We start from the raw sequence: 17,964 nt of genomic DNA on the forward strand, positions 1-17,964 counted from the left end.
GAGGCGTCCGGACCCTGCGACAACCCCCGCTGCTCCTGGGCTGCCATACGAGCGGATAAATCCTGGACCACCGGCACCAGGGCTTGCAGCTGGTTCGCGAGGGCGCTGATCGCCTCCATAGAAAACAGTTTTTTAAGGGCCAGTTATTATGTTACGGCACTCTGACCCCCGAGCGCCAGATGGGGTGCCCTGAACTTACCGCACCCCACTGTCCCTGCCTACTTGCCTCGACCTGTCCAACCCCAGGCAGACAACTGGGCGGCGGTCCCTACCCTGACTAGGGACCTGCCGACTGAACTAGATGAACCTACCTAACGGGGGACAGAGTACCGACAAGAAAGGCAGGTGGAGTGACCCAACAGAAAATACTGAGCAAGACAAAGCTGGAGAAAGGAGCTGACGAGCAAGCTAGGGAACTGACTGAGAAAACTGCAGACAGGACTGACTAGACGCTGACAGAACCAATAACTGGCAGTGAGTTCAGGTCACTACCAGCCTTATAACTACGAGACTCCACCCAGGGGCGGAAAGTGGGAGGAGCCAACCCCCCACTCACAGCACAAGAGAGACGGAGGCGTGCGGCCGGCACCCTACGGGCGGACACGCCCACGCCGCCGCACACCGGCCACCCCACGTCGCCGGGGAAGCCCTGATGTCAGAGCTCCAGGACGCCGGAGCCGAAGCCGGAGCGGCGCGCGCTGACCGCACTGCACGGTAACACATAGATCCTCCGCTATCTACAAGTCTCTGTGTGCGGTGAATTAAGGCCCAATTGTCAGTGCTGTACAGTGGTGTAATTTATTTGGCCCCTGCTCTATTCGTAATCCGCCATGATGAGGGGTAGGGCTGGGGGTCGAGGACGTGGACGAGGACGTCCACGTGAGGGTGTGGGCACAGGCTGAGTTCCTGGTCCAGGTGAATCATAGCCGGCTGCTGTGGGATTAGGAGAGAGGCAAGTTTCTGGGGTCCCCAGCTTCATATCACAATTTATGGGTCCATGTGGTAGACCTTTATTACAAACAGAGCAGTGTGAGCAGGTCCTGTCGTGGATAGCAGAAAATGCATCCAGCAATGTATCGGGCACCCAGTCTTCTATGCAGTCCACAGCTGCAACTCTAAATTCTCTGGCTGCTACTCCTCCTTCCTCCCAGCCACCTCACTCCACGAAAATGACATCTTCTGAGCAGGCAGACTCCCAGGAACTGTTCTCGGGTTCCTGCCATGAGTGGGAAAACCTGGTTCCTCTCTCACCTGAGGAGTTTGTTGTGACCGATGCCGAACCTTTGGAAAGTTCCCGGAGTCCGGGTGATGAGGCTAGGGACTTCCGGCAACTGTCTCAAGGGCTTTCAGTGGGTGAGGAGGATGATGATGTTGAGACACAGTTGTCGGTCAGTGAGGTAGTAGTAAGGGCAGTAAGACCGAGGAAGGAGCACCCAGAGGATTCGGAGGAAGAGCAGCTGGACGATGAAGTGACGGATCCTACCTGGTTTTCTAAGCCTACTGAGTACAGGGCTTCAGAGGGTGAGGCAAGTGCAGCAGCAGGAAAGGTTGGAAGAGACAGTGGAGTAGCCAGGGGTAGAGGCAGGGCCAGAGCGAACAATCCCCAAAACCATCTCGTCGCGGCAAGCCTCCGTGCAGTGGGCTAGGTGTTCAAAGGTGTGCATGTTTTTTAGTGAGAGCGCGGACGACTGATGAACAGTAGTGTGCAACCTGTGTCGCACCAAGATCAGCCGAGGAGCCACCACTACCGGCCTCACCACCACCAGCATGCGCAGGCATATGATGGCCAATCATCCCTCAAGGTGGGATGAAGGCCGTTCACCGCCTGCGGGTCACACCACTGCCTCTTTTTCTGTGCCACAACCTGCCACACAGATCTAACCCCCCTCTCAGGACACAGGCACGAGCGCCTCCCGGCCTGCACCCACCCCCTCACCTCCACTGTCCTCCACTCTATCCAGCAATGTCTCCCAGCGCAGCGTTCAGCTGTCACTAACACAAACGTTGGAGCGAAAGCGCAAATACGCCAAGTCAGAGCCTGGGACCGCTCACGTCCTACCTACCCCCAGAATAGCGGGTCCTAGCTCGGTTTATGACACCTCCACCAAACGCTCCCCTTCCTCCTCCTATGCAGCCTCTACCTCGCAATTAAGAAGTGTCAGCAGCACGTCGCCAGCAGTTGGTGTCGCGCGGCGCGACAGCACAGCGGTGGGCAAGCGTCAGCAGGCCCTGCTAAAACTAATCAGCTTGGGAGAGAAGATTCACATGGCCCCCAAACTGTTGCAGGGTCTGACAGAGCAGACCGACCTCTGGCTTTCGCTGCTTAGCCTCTAACCGGGCATGGTCGTGTGTGACAATGGCCGTAACCTGGTGGCGGCTCTTCAGCTCGGCAGCCTCACACACGTGCCATGCCTGGCCCACGTCTTCAATTTGGTGGTTCAGCGGTTTCTGAAAAACTACCCACACTTGTCTGACCTCCTCGGCAAGGTGCACCACGTCTGCGCACATTTCCGCTAGTCCACCACAGACGCTGCCATCTGCGGACCCTGCAACATCGGTTTAATCTGCCAGTGCACCGACTTCTGTGCGACGTGCCCACACAGTGGAATTCTACACTGCACATGTTGGCCAGGCTGTATGAGCAGCGTTGAGCAATAGTGGAATACCAACTCCAACATGGGCGGCATAGTGGGAGTCAGCCTCCTCAATTCTTTACCGAGGAGTGGGCCTGGATGGCAGATATCTGCCAGGTCCTCGGAAACTTTGAGGAGTCTTCCCAGATGGTGAGCGGAGATGCTGCAATCATTAGCATCACCATTCCGCTGCTATGCCTGCTGAGAAGTTTGCTGCAAAGCATAAAGGCTGAAGCTTTGCGGTCGGAACAGGAGACGGGGGATGAGAGTATGTCACTTGATAGCCAGACCACCCTCATGTCTATATCTCAGTGCGTTTTGGAAGGGGAGGAGGAGGGGGAGGAGCCAGAGGAGGAGGAGGGGGAAGAGATAGCTGGGCCCACTGCAGAGGGCACCCATGCTGCTTGCCTCTCATCTATTCAGCGTGTATGGGCTGTGGAGGAGGATCCCGAAAGTCATCTTCCTAGTGAGGACAGCCATGTGTTGCGTACTGGTACCCTGGCACACATGGCTGACTTCATGTTAGGCTGCCTTTCTCGTGACCCTCGCGTTAGACGCATGCTGGCCAACACAGATTACTGGGTGTACACCCTTCTGGACCCACGGTATAAGAAGAACCTTTCCACTCTCATTCCCGAAGAGGAAAGGGGTATGAGAGTGATGCAATACCACACGGCCCTGGAGGACAAAGTGATGCTAAACTTCCCATCTGACAGCGCTAGTGACAGAAGACGCAGTTCCGAGGGCCAAGTAGCAGGGGAGGCTCGGAGATCAGACAGCATGTTCAGCGCAGGCAGGGGAACACTCTCCAAGGCCTTTGCCAGCTTTATGGCTCCCCAGCAAGACTACGTCACCACTCCCCAGTCAAGGCTCAGTCGGAGGGAGCACTGTAGATAGATGGTGAGGGAGTACGTAGCCGATCGTACCACCGTCCTCCGTGATGCCTCTGCTCCATACAACTATTGGGTGTCAAAGCTGGACACGTGGCACAAACTTGCGCTGTATGCCCTGGAGGTGCTGGCTTGCCCTACTGCTAGCATCTTGTCAGAGAGGGTGTTTAGTTCAGTTGGGGGAATCATCACGGATAGGCGTACCTGCCTGTCAACTGCCAGTGCTGACATGCTTACACTCATAAAGATGAACAAAGCCTGGATTTCCCCAGACTTCTCTTCTCCACCGGTGGAGAGCAGCGGAACCTAAATATTCTTTTCACTGCAACCACAGATAAAAACATTCTTCTCTATCACCGGAAAAAAAGGGGCATTTAGCTTTGTCAATCAGTCTGTGATATTAGTCCTCTTCCTCCTACTCCTCCTCCTGAAACATCATGTCCTCACGCTGAACTGCCAATTTTTCTGCGGCCCAAAAGGCTCATCTAACAATTTTTTTACAATTTTTCAAAGGTTCAAAAGCATTGATAGTTTAACATGAAACAATATTTTTAACAGGGCTGCCTCCAGGCTCTGTTACGAATTAAGCAACAGCAAGCTGTATCTTTCCAAAAATATTTATTGGTTTCACTTGCCTTCTCGGTTAAGCAATTTTTCAGGGGTACATCTGTACTGTTGGTACACTACTTTTTCTGGGCCTCGCCTATACTCTTATCCAAGTAATTTTTCCAGCCTTCGCCTACACTCATGGTACCCCAATGTTTCAGGGGTTGGCCTATACTCCTGCTACAGAAATTTTACTGGGGTCTGCCTATACTTCTGCTACATAAATGTTACAGGGGTCTGCCTATGCTTCTGCTACAAAAATGTTACTGGGGTCTGTCAATACTGTTACTACAGAAATGTTACAGGGGTCTACCTATAATTCTGCTACAGAAATGTTACTGCGGTCTGTTTATACTGTTACTACAGAAATGTTACAGGGGTCTGACGATACTGATGCTACAGAAATGTTTCAGAGGTCTGCCTTACTGCTGCTACAGAAATGTTACAGGGGTCTGCCTATACTACTACAGAAATGGTACTGGGGTCTGCCTATACTGCTGCTACAAAAATGGTACTGGGGTCTGCCTATACTTCTGCTTCATAAATGTTACAGGGGTCTGCCTATACTGCTGCCACAGAAATGTTACTGGGGTCTGCCTATACTTCTACTACAAAAAGGTTACTGGGGTCTGCCTATACTTCTACTACAAAAATGGTACTGGGGCCTGCCTATACTTCTGCTACATAAATGTTACAGGGGTCTTCCTATACTGCTGCTACAGAAATGTTACTGGGGTCTGTTTATACCTTTGCTACAGAAATGTTACAGGGGTCTGTCTATACTATGGGTGCACTAAGTCTTCCCATCGTGGTGTTTTACCTATCTGGCACAAATATTACACCGACTGACTGGCCAGAATTGTGGGCCGAGGCCAAGTTGCTTGGCGGAGCAAAACTCTCCCATGGTTGGGCACTCTGATTTCTTCCTGTGTAATACTATCTTTGTGCACTTACAGCATAGGCTAGCCCAAGGAACTCAAAGACTTCCCCTTCCAGTGTTGAGCTTTCTGTGTTGGTGCATATGGATTTCCCATTGTTATGTAACTCAGGGCACCTTGGGTCACACAAGGTGGAGGCTCGGAACCGAGCCTGACTCTGGGCCCGCTAACATGCTTCCCACATAGACTATAGCGGGTCCTGGTCGTGGTGTCTTGTAATGCCACCTCCTACTCCTGCTTGGGGTCAGGGGATCAGCACTGGGCATCATGTATTTTCTCCCGTGTTACCACAGTTATCTGAGACACTGATTTGGGCCAAAGAAGAGGAGCGTTACTGCATTCATGAGACCTTCACAGCTGTACTAGCATCGGAGTCCACTCTATGCACACAATTGCTGAGGGTGTGTGCAGAGGCCTATGTCCTTGGCGCAGTGAAAGTCTGCCATGTTTGGGAACTGTCATTTCTTCATGTTTATTACTGTCTTTGGGTTCCTTTGGCTCGCCTATGCTATGGGTGCACACAGACTTCCCATAAAGGTGATTTACCTGTCTGGCACAAAGACACTGACTGACTTGGGTAGGGTGCAGAGTGCAGATGGCTTTCCCCTTGCGGTGTCGATTGAGCTATCCGACACCTAGACAGAATGAATAGTGTGTGGGCACATGAATTTTCCCATTGCTATGTCTGTTGCGGCACCTTGGGTCACACAAGCTGTTTGCTGGGACCAAGCCTAACCCTGGGCCCTTCCCACATAGGCTACTGCAGTTCCTGGTCCTTTTTTATTGGCCTTCTAAAGCCACCTCCTCCTGCTTGGGGTCAGGGGCTCAGCACTGGGCATCATGTATTTTCTCTCATGTTACCACAGTTATCTGAGAAACTCCGCGGCACTGGTTTGGGCCAAACAAGAGGAGCGTTACTGCATTAATGAGACGTTCACTGCTGTACTAGCATCGTAGTAAGCTTCATGCCCGCGATTGCTGAGGGTGTGGGCAGAGGCCTATGTCCTCGGCACAGTGAAAGTCTGCCATGTTTGGGCATTCTGATTGGTTCATATTTAATATTGTCTCTGGGTTCCTTGGACTCGCCTATGCTGTGGGTGCACACAGACTTCCCATAGCGGTGATTTCCGGGTCTGGCACAAAGTCACTGACTGACCTGGGTAGGGTGCAGAGTGCAGATGACTTTACCCTTTCAGTGTCAATTGAGCTATCCGACACCTAGACAGAATGAATAGTGTGTGGGCACATGGATTTTCCCATTGCTATGTCAGTCACGGCACCTTGGGTTCCACAAGGTGTTTGCTGGGACCGAGCCTGGCCAAGGGCCCGCTCACATACTTCCCACACAGGCTACAGCGGGTCCTGGTCCTTTTTTCTTGGCCTTGTAATGCCACCTCCTCCTCCTGCTTGGGGTCAGGGGAACAGCACTGGGCATCATGTATTTTCTCTTGTGTTACCACAGTTATCTGAGAAACTCCGCGGCACTGGTTTGGGCCAAACAAGAGGAGCGTTACTGCATTAATGATATGTTCACTGCTGTACTAGCATCAGAGTCCGCTTCATGCCCGCCATTGCTGAGGGTGTGTGCAGAGGCCTTTGTCCTGGAGGAACTGCAACTGCGCCAGGTTGGGTCTGTGGAACTTGTTCCTGGTTAATCCAGTCTTTGGAGCGGTGAAAGAAAACGTAACTGATTTAATGAGACCTTCACAGGTGTACTAGCATCGAAGTCCGCTTCATGCCTGCGATTGCTGAGGGTGTGGGCCGAGAACAATGTCCCGGGGGAACTATAACTGTGCCAGGTTGGGCCTGTGGAACTTTTTCAGGCTAATCGATTCTTTGGAGCGGTGAAAGAAAACGTAACTGATTTAATGAGACCTTCAGAGGTGTACTAGCATCGAAGTCTGCTTCATGCCCACAATTGCTGAGGGTGTGGGCTGAGGCCTATGTCCTTGGTGCAGTGAAAGTCTGCAATGTTTGGGCACTCTGATTTCTTTACGGTTCATGTCTTGGGTTGCCTACGACCCACCTATGCTGTGGGTGCACACAGACTATCCATAGCAGTGTTTGACCTGTCTGGCACAAAGACACTGACTGACTTGGGTAGGGGGCAGAGTGCAGATGGCTTTCCCCTTGCAGTGTCAAGTGAGCTATCCAACACCAACACAGAAGGAATAGTGTGTGGGAACATGGATTCCCCATTGCTATGTTACTCGCGGCACATTGGGTCACACAAGATGGAGGCTGGGAACGAGCTTTACCCTGGGCCCGCTGACGTGCTTTCCACACTGAGTATTGCTGCATTGTGGAGATGTGTAGAAGTGCTGGCACCTGAGTCCCCTTTATGCCCACGTTTGCAGCTCCTGACGGAGGTGGCACAGGATTGGAATGAAGATCGAACGTTAATTTCTCATCGATTCTCAACAGCATTGTGGGTTATCGCCCCCCCCCCCCCTTTTAAAGAGGGTCGCTGCCTGGCCCTGCCAACCCTCTGCAGTGTGTGCCTCCGATTCCTCCTCATCGCAGACACACTTAGAAATAGACATGAGAGTGGTGTAGCTATGAAGCGAGCGAGTTGCATGAGGGCAGCTGAAGGCTGCGCAGGGACACTTTTGTGTGCGATGCGGACACAGGGTCGTGCAGGGGGTTAGACAGCATGTAAACCAGGAGAAGAGGCAGCGGTGTGACCCGCAGGCAGTGATTGTGCTTGGTTGCAGGTAGTGTGGTGCTTAGCTAAGGTGTGCCTTGCTAATGAGGGTTTGTCCGAAGTAAAAATTGTTAGGGGGGGACCTGGGAGCCTGAGATGCAGCCCTGCATGCTGCTCCTGCCCTATCCGTTTCTGTGGTGTTTCCTTGACTTTCAGATGTTTTCCAGAGTTTCACAAGTGAAGACCAAAGCGGAGCATCGGTCATATACAAAAATGCTCGAGTCGCCCATTGACTTCAATGGGGTTCTTTACTCGAAACAAGCTCTCGAGCATCGCGGGAAGTTTGACTCGAGCAACGAGCACCCGAGCATTTTGGTGCTCGCTCATCTCTACTCAGCTCCCTTCTTAGTAAGTTCAGTCAAAGTGTGAGGGTATATATATATATTGCCATATGTGTTTTTTATGCTTTTATACCTGTATGCAAGTTTTATTCAATTCCAAATGAAAAAAACTTATATGTCGCCTTACATCAGATGTTGCAAGGCTGAGAGATGTTCTAGAAATTCAGAGAAGATACGGAACCAGACACAAGGCCGCGTGTACTTGGCCGATTTCCCAGAAGCGCTGGAACAAGATATCAAGATGTTCAAATGTACATGACTGTTATATGATTTTCACTGTCTCAGTCCGCAAATCCGGACTGCCCATATATGGTTATGAGCCCATCACCCCGTAGTGGGGAGGGGACAAAGTGTATAAGATCTCATGTAATCTGTAATAAAGCACGTTGGCACGTCGACGTCAGCCGAGAGCCATGTCCCGTGTGAGAAACTATACCAGACCTCTGTGTGGTGTCTATTCTTACGGCCGGCAACGGGGCAAGTGGGGTGGGCCCGATTGGTGCTGTACTTAGAAATTTTAACCCTCATAAATGGCGCCCAACGTGGGGCGGTAAAATCGGAGCTTACAGCGCAATTCACCCGGATCCACGCCACTGAGAAACCGTCCTGCTGCAAACCGAGCCTGATCAACTCACTTAGAACTCCAGGTAAGACAGACATATATTTATGTTGTGTTTTACACTGCGAGTCTTGCAGCAGGACTGACTATCTGTGGTTTGTGACCGGACGGGTTGGGTTAAGAGTTCTACACGGTAACTCGTGTGGGCTCCGGGTTTGCCGTCATGGACCACTGACCGTGATATGCGCACCAATGGCTCACCCAGAAACTAGTCTGTAGTACTTTGAAGTCCGTAGCGTTTTAGCGATAGTGGAGATTGTTTGATTGTTTGTTGTATCTGCAGAATTTTTTTTCCTCTTACTTTTCATTTGGTCTCACAGACGAAGGAACCCTCGGTTAGTTTAGTTGTTAATGGTTTAGAGGAGAGGGAAGCACTCTGTAAGACAGGTCCCATTGACGAAGGAACCCTCCGTTTTAGTTTAGTTTAGTAGTTAATGGTTTAGCTGAGGAGAGGGATGTACTCTTTGGGACTGGTTCCATAAGAAGAAGATGCCTTCGGTTGTATTGCCATATATAAGGGGCTGACAATTCGGGTCAGAAGGATGCACTCTATGGAGCGTGTTATTTTTGTTGTTGTAATATGCGTAAGATCTTATTAAAGAAGATAGAGCCCCTCAAGGGCTGCCGCCGTGTGGATGAATTTGTAGAATGTAAGAAAACTCAAATGAAAATGTGTGACACCGACCCGCACGGCAGATTACAAAATGGTGTCTGGGAGGAGGTCTTTAGGACCGAGAGGTGCCTTGGAAGACCAAGGTTTGCTAGAGAGAGATAGATAGTCAGAGTAAGTTACGTATGTACACATTATTTGTTTAAGAAAGTATCCGTAAGTGAAATGTTGAAAAGTACAGTAAGTGATCAAGAGGGCGTCAGGAGAGTGTCTATTGAAAGTTATATTGGCAGTTAGGTAGGGGAGAGAAGTATGAGAAGCAGGCAAGTCGATAAGTAAGTTACAATGCACGTGATTTGTTGGCAAAGAGAGAAAGAAAATGTGTATAATACAAGATAGATAATAGATAATATGTATAATCCATACTAGGTGGATATATGTGTGTATATATATATATATATATATATATACTGTAGTGCAAATAGTTAACTGAGATTGCTTGTAGGGGAGAAGAGGCTTGTTGACATATAGCTGCGAGTCTCTGTGTAGCCTTCCAAGGTCAGGAAGATAACAGCGAGAGAGAAAATGCAATAATAACCCTGGATAATATCTCTGCTTGCGTAAATGGAATGGAGGCTTGAAATGAATTTAATTAGTTATACTGTCTTAGTAGGCAGGGAAATATAGTAATTTCTAATGTATATTCTTACTTATACAGGGGTTGAAAATGAATGTTGCAAGGTCCCAGGATATGTGTTAATTATGATTTCAAAATGCAGGCAATAGTTTAAGCTAAAACTTATTCAGTCTGTGTTCCATATTCGCGGAGAGATAACGGTTTGTTTTAAAAAAGGGTGGGGGCTTTCAGAATTCACTCCAAATTCAGGGTCACAGAAACTAAATACTTCAGTGTTTAATACAGCATATAATAGCTTCAGTAGATAAGAAATATAGAATATTTCAGTCACTCAGCAAACTTTTTCACATAATTTGTCAAAGATAGCGCTCATTCACAATCTCATCTCAATAGAATTATGTACTTTATAAAATTATAGCACTCACCTCGGTGTTTTTCAGCTGATGTATGTATGTTTGTCAAACTTTTTTTTGTCTGTGCATCTGTGTGGACTGGTACACCTTCAAGGGGGGTGACGGAGCAGACTTGAGAGCATGGATGGATGAGAGTTAGTGACCCGTGTTCGGGCTGCGTGGAATGTGTGATGCGGATAATTGACTGGGGATAAAAGTCCTCCCCATGCATGGGACTTTGCTTGGTTGTGATGTGGATGCTTGGACGGTTAAGCTGAAATGGAGCTGAGAAGACGGACGCAAGGTGCCAATATCGAAGGGGTGGAGCTAGATGATGTAATAGTACGTAGTAATGTTTCATCCTTCTTGCACAAGGGAGGGGTGAGAATCTTGAACAGCTAGTAAAAATTTTTGTTTTTTTTTCTCTCCTGTCTCAGATTTGATAAGAAATTGCAGGCAGGGTCAGACTAATAATGAATTCACTTAAAGGGATCTCACATTTCAAATATTAATAGCTGTTTGTAGATTATTCTTCCGCGGTGTAACTCATGTTTCTGTTATAGGTGCTAACATTTTACAGGCCTTATCTGCATCCATCAAATCTTTTTACAATGTTATAATAACTTAAACCCGGCTACTATTCTTCCAATTGAGTACCCTGGTTTAAAGGGGGGGAGGAGAAGGCATAGGTGATCTAGGTATTGCAAGTTAGCCATTTTAGGTATTGCAAGTCAGCCATTTTAGGTATTGCAACTCAGCCATTTTTAAATTTTTTGCAAGCCATTTTTAAATTTTTTAATTTTTTTTTGCAACAAGATTCTGATCTTTTTGAAATAGAATACCAGCATGATTGTCTAGCAGTGATGCAACAAGAAAATTTAAGTTTTAAAAAGTTACTGAAAGCCCTTGTTAATAATGCATATTTTGAGTTGTTTTTTATAGATGGTACCCAGGGTGATTGACGACTCCACACTGGATATACGGTGGTTACACAACAAGATGTCCTAAAAAGCAGAATGCCTCCGCATGTCGCAGTACAAGAAGCGGAACTGAAAGCACTCGCTGAGGCGTGTAGAGTGGAGAAAGGTAAGGCGGAAAACATTTACACTGACTCCCGGTATGCATTTGGCATAGCTCATGATTACGGCCCAACATGGAAGGCCAGACAGTTTTTTACCCCAGCAGGACAGCCAATTAAGAATGTTGCAGCGGTGCAGTCTCATGGAGACCCTACTTCTACCTGACAAGGTGGAAAGCTCACACCAATTCCTACACCGGAGAAGCAAGAGGCAACACCATCACAGGCCACACAGCAAAAGCAACGGCCCTCAAGCTGTGGAAGAAAGAAGAAAAGAAGACTTTGATAACAATTTGGACTTTGATAATAATTTTGGACTTTGATTTGAACTTGGACTTTGATTATAACTTTGGACTTTGACTAAAACTACAAATGGACTAAAAAGGGACGGCGTATGGTGAACAGTCAACAGAACTTGCTTACCATAGTCCCTGTGCCTCATAATGGCCCAGCTGACGCACGAAAAGACGCACCTCTCAAAGCAGTAATGATGTCGACGCTTGAACGAGGACGGGTGGCTCCTTGGTTTTCTGTAGCTGCTGCATCATTTGTCCAATTTTGCATGATCTTTGCCGTAAAGCAACAGGGCAGAAGTAAATTTGCCACACCACACTTGCCTAGACCACTCTACCCATTTCAGGGATTGCAAATTGGCTACACTCAGCTCCCACTTGTTGGGCAGCATGAATATGTGCTTGTTGTTGTTAATGTTTTTCAGGTTGGAGACCTACCCTGTTAGCAAAGTAAATAAGCAGGTAACCGTACAGAAGCTCATGAATGAGGTAATCTGCAGATATGGGGTACCGGAAGTGATTGAGTCAAACAAAGGTACAAACTTCACAGGTGAAATAATGCAACACATCATGTCTGCTTTGGGTATATTCCAGGCTTTTCACACACACTACCATCCGCAGAGTAGTGGGAAAGTAGATCCAAAAGGCAATGGAGGAAATAGGCAAATTTTGAATTGAGTGTCTTCTATTAGTTTTTCTTTTTCTAGGAGGATACATGCCACAGTAGCAGAGTTTGGGGAATGATTTTCTTGTTAATTTTGTCATAGGCCTCTCCAAGGAATTGTTAGTAATGTATTCTGTAGTCTCTGCTTTTCTCCAAGGTCCTACAGATGAGTGTCACAATCTGAAACCAGGTGACAGGGTCTATGTAAAAAAAGTTTGAGCGAGAAACCCGGTTTGAATGTCCTTACCAGATGTTGTTCACCCAAACTGCAGTCAAGCTCGAAGGAAAGCCCACTTGGATCCACACTTCGCACTGAAAAAACTCATGATCCTGCATATCCTTTAAATGCTATAATGTGGTACAATTCCTCTAACACACACCTTTGACTACTGTACACTAGCCCCCTGTTTCAGAACAAATTAATACAATACTACACTGAGGGTGAGAATTTGACACTCCAGGTGGTAACTTTAATCCACATGTATACCTAGATGCAATAGGAGTGCCAAGGGGGGTGCCAGACTAATTTAATTCTAGAAAGCAGGTTTTGAGTCCTTATTTGCTATTGTCACCGTTAATAATAATGTAGATTGGATGAATTATATCTATTACAATCAGCAGAGGTTTGTAAACTACACCAGAGATGCTTTACAAGGGTTAGCTGACCAGTTAGGGCCCACTGCATCCATGGCCCTAGAGTGGCCGTGGATATGATTTTAGCAGAAAGAGGTGGGGTATGTAATTTCCTGTATGTGTATAATCCCTTTGATCAAAAAGAGTATGAGTATAAGTAATGTGACACCAACGTTTCCCTTGTTTGAAAAAGATGAAGAGCCAGTTCCGATAATGCCAACCAGATACGTTACCAGAAGAATGGAGAAATGGACTAGTACTGTGTCTGCCTCAGTCTCATAAGATGGACTGTCAGTGGACTTCCCATTTGCCTAGGGAAAGTGCAGAAGACCTTAGGTTTCGGCGAGGGCACACCCTGTGGGGTGTTAACTTGTACAGATAGAGGGTATGGAGGCCCGGAAATAAGCCCAGGGAATCCATGGCCTCCTTCTGAGGTGAGGTAGGGATCCCTCCCTTTTAGGAGTAGGGACTTACGGGCAGTGGAGAAACCCTGACGCAAGGGAGAGACGACCGAGGAAGAGTGCAAAGTCTGATGCTTGATCTCCATATTAAGTTTTTTAGGGGGGTTTGTGAGGGTATATATATATTGCCATATGTGTTTTTTATGCTTTTATACCTGTATGCAAGTTTTATTCAATTCCAAATGAAAAAAACTTATATGTCGCCTTACATCAGATGTTGCAAGGCTGAGAGATGTTCTAGAAATTCAGAGAAGATACGGAACCAGACACAAGGCCGCGTGTACTTGGCCGATTTCCCAGAAGCGCTGGAACAAGATATCAAGATGTTCAAATGTACATGACTGTTATATGATTTTCACTGTCTCAGTCCGCAAATCCGGACTGCCCATATATGGTTATGAGCCCATCACCCCGTAGTGGGGAGGGGACAAAGTGTATAAGATCTCATGTAATCTGTAATAAAGCACGTTGGCACGTCGACGTCAGCCGAGAGCCATGTCCCGTGTGAGAAACTATACCAGACCTCTGTGTGGTGTCTATTCTTACGGCCGGCAACGGGGCAAGTGGGGTGGGCCCGATTGGTGCTGTACTTAGAAATTTTAACCCTCATAAAAGGTTTGGCCATAACTGAAAAATTCCTGATGAATTTGTGGTAAAAATTTACAAAGCCTAAGAAGCATTGCAGAGCCTTTAAATTGGTGGGTTGAAACCATTCAGTTATGGCCTGGACTTTGTTTGAATCCATCTGAATGGCAGATGACGTTATGACATACCCTAAAACAGAGATCTCTTGGACCCCAAACCTGCATTTCTCCAGTTTAGCAAACAAATGATGCTGTCAGAGACAGAAGAGCACAATACGTAAATGACTCAGATGCATCTCCCAATCAGTGGAGAAGATTAAGATGTCATCTAAGTACACAACCACAAAAGTGCCCAAAATATCATGATTAATGGTGTTCATAAATCCCTGAAAGATGGCCGGAGCATTGCACAATCCAAACGGCATCACCAAATACTCAAAATGCCCGAAAGGGCAGGTTGTACGTTCCCCTGAGGTCGAGTTTGGAGAACCACAACCTGATTAAGGATATCAGGGATCAAAGGAAGTGAGTATTGATTCCTCACAGTAATCTTGTTTAGCCCCTTCACGACCAATGACGTACCGCTACGTCATGGAGCGTCGGTGTATGTATGAAGAGAGGTTGCGTGGCAACCTCTCTTCATACAGTGCAGGCGTCAGCTGTTTATAACAGCTGACACCCGCGCGGCCGATCGCGGCTATTAACCATTTAAATGCCGCTGTCAATTCTGACAGCAGCATTTAAATCCCCCGAACGATGTTCGGGGGTCCCGCACGGCCCCCCCGCGGTGAGATCGGGGGAGCCGTGCAGGTGTCAAGGCAGCCGGGGGCCTAATGAAAGGCCCCAGGGCTGCCTTAACAGACTGCCTATCAAGCCATCCCCGTGGGGTGGCTTCATAGACTGCCTGTCAAAAAGCAGTATGACGTAATGCTATAGCATTACGTCATACTGCAGAAGCGATCAAAGCATCGCATGTTAAAGTCCCCCAGGGGGACTTCAAAGTAATGTAAAAAAAAATCAATAAAGTTCTTTTTTATTGAAAAAAAAAAGTTGTAAAAGTTTAAATCACCCCCCTTTTGCCATATCTATTATTAAAAAATCTAAATAATAAATTAAAAATATGTATTTGGTATCGCTGTGCCCGTAAAAGTCCGATCTATCAAAGTAGCGCATTATTTTTCCTGCACGGTGAACGTCGTCCGAAAAAAAAAAATAAAGAATGCCAGAAAACTACTTTTTTAGTTACCCTGTCTCCCAGAAATAAAAAGCGATCGAAAAATGGTATGTATTCCAAATTGGTACTATCAGAAACTACAGAACATCCCGCAAAAAATGAGCCCTTGATAAACTATGTTGACGGAAAAATAATTGAAAAAAATATAATGTCTTTAAAAAAAAAACAGGAGTATAGTAAAAAAAAAAACTATACAAGTTTGGTATCGTAGTAATCTTACCGACCCATAGAATAAAGTTATCATGCTGTTTTTGTTGCCGTTTGTGCGCCCTAGAAACAAGACGGACTAAAAGATGGCGAAATGTCGTTTTTTTTTTTTCATTTTACTCCACTTAGAATTTTTTTAAGGTTTTTCAGTACATTATATGGTACTTTAAATAGCACCATTGAAAAATACAACTCGTCCCGCAAAAAACAAGCTCTCATACAGCGATGTAGATGGATAAGTAAAAGAGTTACGATTTTTTTAAAGGGGGGAGGAAAAAATGAAAATGGAAAAAGAAAAAGGGCCGCATCATTAAGGGGTTAAGGCTCGATAATCAATGCAAGGCAGCAGATCACCATCCTTCTTTTTCACAAAAGAGAACCCGGGAGACTCAGAAGGATGTATATGCCCCTTGGCCAAACTCTCAGTTATATATTCCTTCATGGCCTCACGTTCGGGAACGGTAACATTGTAAATTCCTCCCTTAGGAATCTTACCCCCAGGGATGAGGTCAATTTTTACAATCCCATTCTCTACGCGGAGGTAACACCTCCAAGAGTTGCTTGGAAAACACATCAGCAAACTCCTCTAAATACTTAGGTAAAAGAGGATCCTCGTAGCAGGAAGAATGAAGTTGAACAGATGTTAAATGGTCCCCACAATCCGCTCCCCACTGCATCAACTCAGAGGTTGCCCAATCAATAACGGGGTTATGGAGACGTAACCAAGGTAACCCCTATACAATATCAACTGATAACTTATCCATGACTAGAAATGTACAGGTTTCCATATGTAAGGCTCCCACTGAGAACGTTAGCTCCGGTGTGACCTTCCTAACAATTCCCGCAAATAACGAGTGGAGTCAATTCTAGAGACGTGTATAGATGGACTCAAGTCCCGCAATTCTTAGGCAAAGGACTTGACAAACTCAAAATCTACAAAATTGGCAGCAGCCGCAGAGTTAATAAATGCTTGACCGTACATTTGAAATGACCCAAACGTAATTGAACAAGGAAAAAGACACTTGGAATAACTCAGAAGTACCTGGGCTCCTAGGCGATCCTTCCGAACATCATGTTCATCATATATCTGACCCAGGGCTGAGAAAAGGCCCAATTTTGCAGATCACCCCTCAAACGAGAGATAACTATACCAAACTTCTGGTAATCCAAACCAGAAGAGTGTGGATGCGAACTTAAATATAATTTACATCCTTCATGGAAAGCAAAAAAACGCTTTCCCGTCACCTGAGAAAAAGTCGGGAAGTGTAGCCTTAGGTTCACATACAGATACAGGACCAAGGGGAAGCTTCACCAGGGTATTAGCCGTGACTTGCTCCTGGTGCTGGACACGAGTCGATAAATCCTGTACTAACCTGGTCAAAACTTTTACCTGGTTAACTAATGCAGACACAGCCTCCATAGTTGGCCATACAAACCCGAAAACTGTATGGCCAGTATTTCTGTAAAGACTGGCTAGAAACAGGAGGTCACGGAAGTCACTATGTCAGCCCTCTCCCATGTCCCTGCCTACTTGCCCCCCTGGGCTAGGCCCAGGGCGACAGTCCCCTACTCTGTACTTGGGACGTGACCCCTGGAAGGGAAGGAACAAGTGGAGAATAATAGGTGTAAATGCACAAGCTCTGTTGTGCCAACAAGCTGAGACAAACTAACCGAGAATGACAGACCAAGATAGAAGACAAGCTCAGAGTCAGGGAATAGATGGATCAGAACTAAAGGCAGAACGAACATACACGGGTGTTAACTGGTCGAAACCTAACCAAACACTGGCACTGGAAACCAGCACCAGACCAGCCTAAAGCGGGGCAGAGCAAGATAGCACGCCAGCCGGTAATGTTATAAATCCGGCCCCCTCCTTCCATACACCCTAGCAGGAGATCTGTGCGTCTGGCCAGGAGAGACGCGCTTCCGCGTCTGACGGGGCATGCGCTACCGGACAGCCTGAGCGACCACCAGCATGGGAGTGCCCGGAGTGGAGATGCCCGCACGACCACCAGCGGCACCAGGGAGGATAGCGTGCACCTGCCGAGCACCGGTGCCCCCAGTGGTAAGCTTTTCCCTAACAACTCCCTTTTTAAAGGTAGCTTTGAATGTTCCATCCTCTGTGGTGAGTCTTTCAGATGAATAAAGTATTCCACACAAACAGAGTGACTTTTGTGAACGAGAATCAGGAGCGTTCAGTTCTGTCCGTTTACTTAAACATGGATAACAGTCTCTCTCTCTCTCTCTCTCTAGATGCCCACCAGTATCACATCTTGTGTCCAAGCTAGAGGCGGTACAACAGGGTGCTAGAGCCTCCCTTCAAGGGGTCAGTTCTTCACAATAAAGGATCCTATTGCTCTGATATTGTAATCACTTATATCACGTTACACTTACACAAAGTAAGCTACAGTCCATTTTGACAATTTCGTCTATAAGAGGG

At 47.2% G+C, this 17,964-nt stretch overlaps 1 protein-coding gene across 1 annotated transcript in view; it reads right to left on the reverse strand.

Annotated features, from left to right (window-relative positions):
• The window catches only part of LOC136613053 (NACHT, LRR and PYD domains-containing protein 1b allele 2-like), a 517,886-nt gene that overhangs the window by 412,072 nt on the left and 87,850 nt on the right, over positions 1–17,964 (reverse strand). The gene's annotated exons all lie outside the window — the stretch shown is intronic.

The sequence above is a fragment of the Eleutherodactylus coqui genome, chromosome 2 (assembly GCF_035609145.1).
Source record: "Eleutherodactylus coqui strain aEleCoq1 chromosome 2, aEleCoq1.hap1, whole genome shotgun sequence".
NCBI classification, from domain to species: domain Eukaryota; kingdom Metazoa; phylum Chordata; class Amphibia; order Anura; family Eleutherodactylidae; genus Eleutherodactylus; species Eleutherodactylus coqui.